The following is a 5,000-nucleotide window of genomic DNA, read 5'->3' as shown; positions in this document are numbered from 1 at the left end:
AGAGAGAGGGAGAGAGAGGGAGAGAGACAGAGAGAGAGAGAGAGAGAGAGAGAGAGAGAGAGAGCAGAGAGAGGAGAAAATGTTCTGATTATTCATTCTCCAACCTACAATCTCCTCATGGTGGCTGACCTTTCACTGGGCTGTGTGAGGTGGATTAGGAAACCTGAGGCAGCAAAAGGTAAATTATTAACCTTGGCACAAATCACTACCCCTCACACACACACACACACACACACACACACACACACACACACACACACACACACACAGATTGACAGAAACTCCTGATTTCCTGCTTCATTAACCGTTAATAAAATCGATATAAATAACCGTTACAGATATAATATATTACAATACTCTCCTACCAAGCCAAAAAAGACTAGAACTGCTCATAGTGTTGAACTGAGGGAAAAAAAATGGCTTTAATTTACATTGGTTTTCATAGTAACTTAATGCAGTTACATGACCCCCATGTTCTCCGTAACACAGGACAATAGTGGCAGGAAACTTGTACTTTAGTCCATTAAAAATAACATCAAATTGATCAGAAATAAAGTGTAGACATTGTTAATGTTGTAAATGACTATTGTAGCTGGAAACGGCTGATTTTTAATGGAATATCTACATAGGCGAACAGAGGCCCATTTATCAGCAACCATCACTTCTGTGTTCCAATGGCATCGTTGTGTTTGCTAATCCAAGTTTATCATTTTAAAAAGGGCTAATTAATCATTAGAAAACCCCTTTTTGCAATTACGTTAGCACAGCTGAACACTGTTGTTCTGATTTTAAGAAGCAATATAACTGGCCTTCTTTAGACTTGCTGAGTATCTGGAGCATCAGCATTTTATGGGTTCGATTACAGGCTCAAAATGGCCAGAAACAAATAACTTTCTTCTGAAACTCGTCAGTCTATTCTTGTTCTGAGGAATGAAGGCTATTCCATGAGAGAAATTGACAAGAAACTGAAGATCTCGTACAACGCTGCGTAACTACTCCCTTCACAGAACAGCTCAAACTTTTTCTTTAAAACTCTGTACCAGATACAGTCAAACACACTGGTCTTTCAGTAACTCTCCTCTCTATCTGTCCTCTCTATCTGTCCTCTCTATCTGTCCTCTATCTGTCCTCTCTATCTGTCCTCTCTATCTGTCCTCTATCTGTCCTCTATCGGTCCTCTATCTGTCCTCTATCTGTCCTCTATCTGTCCTCTATCTGTCCTCTCTATCTGTCCTCTATCTGTCCTCTCTATCTGTCCTCTCTATCTGTCCTCTATCTGTCCTCTCTATCTGTCCTCTATCTGTCCTCTATCTGTCCTCTATCTGTCCTCTATCTGTCCTCTATCTGTCCTCTCTATCTGTCCTCTATCTGTCCTCTATCTGTCCTCTCTATCTGTCCTCTATCTGTCCTCTCTATCTGTCCTCTATCTGTCCTCTATCGTCCTCTATCTGTCCTCTCTATCTGTCCTCTTTCCTCTCTATCTGTCCTCTATCGGTCCTCTATCTGTCCTCTATATGTCCTCTATCTGTCCTCTATCTGTCCTCTATCTGTCCTCTCTATCTGTCCTCTATCTGTCCTCTCTATCTGTCCTCTATCTGTCCTCTATCTGTCCTCTCTATCTGTCCTCTATCTGTCCTCTCTATCTGTCCTCTATCTGTCCTCTATCTGTCCTCTATCTGTCCTCTCTATCTCTCCTCTATCTGTCCTCTCCAATTATTGATTATTCCGTTCTCAGTGTAAATGTAAACAAACGAAAAGGACCTAGCTACCCATATATATATATATATAAAACACTATATAAAACACTATATATATATAGTAGTGATCCTTGCTATATGAGCCAAGTTGCAGTATAACCCCATTGGTGCGTAGGATTATTGCCTTTCCCGCCAGCGACCCGGGTTCACTTCCCTGCCCTGCCATTCGCTACAAAATATATAGAGCCGTAGCAGAAACACAGTGAAACATAAACCTCGCTCCCCCAGCTCTCTCCCCCTCTCCCAGCTCCCCCGCTCTCCCCCCAGCTCCCCCAGCTCTCTCTCCCCCCAGCTCCCCCAGCTCCCCCCAGCTCTCTCCCCCTCTCCCAGCTCCCCCCAGCTCTCCCCCTCCCAGCTCCCCCCAGCTCTCTCTCCCCCCAGCTCCCCCAGCTCTCTCTCTCCCCCCAGCTCTCTCCCCCTCCCAGCTCCCCCAGCTCTCCCCTCCCCCAGTCTCCGCTCCCCCAGCTCTCCCCCCAGCTCCCCCAGCTCTCCCCCCCCAGCTCCCCCCAGCTCTCTCTCTACTGGGGGTTGAGAACAATGAGAGTCTCAGTCTCTGCTTTAACCCGAGTAACACTGAGCCAGAGACCTCTGTAGCGTTACTTAGGAGACACACACACACACACACACACACACACACACACACACACACACACACACACACACACACACACACACACACACACACACACACACATTGGCTCACAGCCCCCCCCCCCCACCCCCCTCCCCCGCCCAGTCATCCTTAACGACACAAGTCACATGGTAACAGAGTGACCAATGAAAAGGCTGGTTCTATTTCAAAATGTCCTCCTTCGGGACCCACAAGAAAAACATCAAGCGACGTTGCCGAAAGACGGGACGAGGCCGAGGCATAAAAATCTGCCTCTGGATCAGCCTGAGTCCCGACTGGCAGCCTGCGCCCTACACACTCCGTAGGGTGCTCCTTTAGGCCAGAGCCAGACGGACACTGCTAAAAAAAGGTAGCGAGGGCACTTCTTAGTGGATAGGGGAACCGTTTGGGACACAGGCCGTAGTCAACAACAGTCATGATGCCAAACACACAGGAGTCAGAAAACCACGAGGCACACACGTATATTATAGTGATCAACTGTCAAAACGGCCTGATGGGAAAATACTGAAGAAACACTGAACTAACACTGAACTAAAACACTGAACTAAAACACTGAACTAACACACTGAACTAACACTGAACTAACACTGAACTAACACTGAACTAACACTGAACTAACACACTGAACTAACACACTGAACTAACACACTGAACTAACACTGAACTAACACTGAACTAACACTGAACTAACACTGAACTAACACTGAACTAACACACTGAACTAACACACTGAACTAACACTGAACTAACACTGAACTAACACTGAACTAACACACTGAACTAACACTGAACTAACACTGAACTAACACTGAACTAACACACTGAACTAACACTGAACTAACACTGAACTAACACTGAACTAACACACTGAACTAACACTGAACTAAAACACTGAAGAAACACTGAACTAACACTGAACTAACACTGAACTAACACTGAACTAACACTGAACTAAAACACTGAACTAACACTGAACTAACACTGAACTAACACTGAACTAACACTGAACTAACACTGAACTAACACTGAACTAACACACTGAACTAACACTGAACTAACACTGAACTAACACTGAAGAAACACTGAACTAACACTGAACTAACACACTGAACTAACACTGAACTAACACTGAACTAAAACACTGAACTAACACTGAACTAACACTGAACTAACACTGAACTAACACACTGAACTAACACTGAACTAACACTGAACTAACACTGAAGAAACACTGAACTAACACACTGAACTAACACTGAACTAACACTGAAGAAACACTGAACTAACACTGAACTAACACTGAACTAACACTGAACTAACACTGAACTAACACTGAACTAACACTGAACTAACACACTGAACTAACACTGAACTAACACTGAACTAAAACACTGAACTAACACTGAACTAACACTGAACTAACACACTGAACTAACACTGAACTAACACACTGAACTAACACTGAACTAACACTGAACTAACACTGAACTAACACTGAACTAACACTGAACTAACACTGAACTAACACTGAACTAACACTGAACTAACACTGAACTAACACTGAACTAACACACTGAACTAACACTGAAGAAACACTGAACTAACACTGAACTAACACTGAACTAACACTGAACTAACACTGAACTAACACTGAACTAACACTGAACTAATACTGAACTAACACTGAAGAAACACTGAACTAACACTGAACTAACACTGAACTAACACTGAACTAAAACACTGAACTAACACTGAACTAACACTGAACTAACACTGAACTAACACTGAAGAAACACTGAACTAACACTGAACTAAAACACTGAACTAACACTGAACTAACACTGAACTAACACTGAACTAACACTGAACTAACACTGAAGAAACACTGAACTAACACTGAACTAAAACACTGAACTAACACACTGAACTAACACTGAACTAACACTGAACTAACACTGAACTAACACTGAAGAAACACTGAACTAACACTGAACTAAAACACTGAACTAACACACTGAACTAACACTGAACTAACACTGAACTAACACTGAACTAACACTGAACTAACACTGAACTAACACTGAACTAACACACTGAACTAACACTGAACTAACACACTGAACTAACACACTGAACTAACACTGAACTAACACTGAACTAACACTGAAGAAACACTGAACTAACACTGAACTCACACTGAACTAACACTGAACTAACACTGAAGAAACACTGAACTAACACTGAACTAACACTGAACTAACACTGAACTAACACTGAACTAAAACACTGAACTAACACTGAACTAAAACACTGAACTAACACTGAACTAACACTGAACTAACACTGAAGAAACACTGAACTAACACTGAACTAACACTGAAGGAACACTGAACTAACACTGAACTAACACTGAACTAACACTGAACTAACACTGAACTAACACACTGAACTAACACTGAACTAACACTGAACTAACACTGAACTAACACACTGAACTAACACTGAACTAACACACTGAACTAACACTGAACTAACACACTGAACTAACACTGAACTAACACTGAACTAACACTGAACTAAAACACTGAAGAAACACTGAACTAACACTGAAC

General features: G+C 42.4%; 1 protein-coding gene across 11 annotated transcripts in view; it reads right to left on the bottom strand.

Annotated features, from left to right (window-relative positions):
• Positions 1–5,000, bottom strand: part of LOC106592913 (RNA-binding protein 47) — a 78,576-nt gene that overhangs the window by 20,888 nt on the left and 52,688 nt on the right. The window contains exon 2 of one of the 11 annotated variants that reach the window (XM_045712261.1): positions 109–163. The exons of the other annotated variants lie outside the window; for them this stretch is intronic. The gene's annotated coding sequence lies outside the window, so the exon portion shown is untranslated. The remainder of the gene's footprint in view (positions 1–108; positions 164–5,000) is intronic. 11 annotated transcript variants of the gene reach the window in all.

The sequence above is a fragment of the Salmo salar genome, unplaced genomic scaffold (genome assembly GCF_905237065.1).
Source record: "Salmo salar unplaced genomic scaffold, Ssal_v3.1, whole genome shotgun sequence".
NCBI lineage: Eukaryota > Metazoa > Chordata > Actinopteri > Salmoniformes > Salmonidae > Salmo > Salmo salar.
This window is presented reverse-complemented; position numbering and strand designations above follow the sequence as displayed.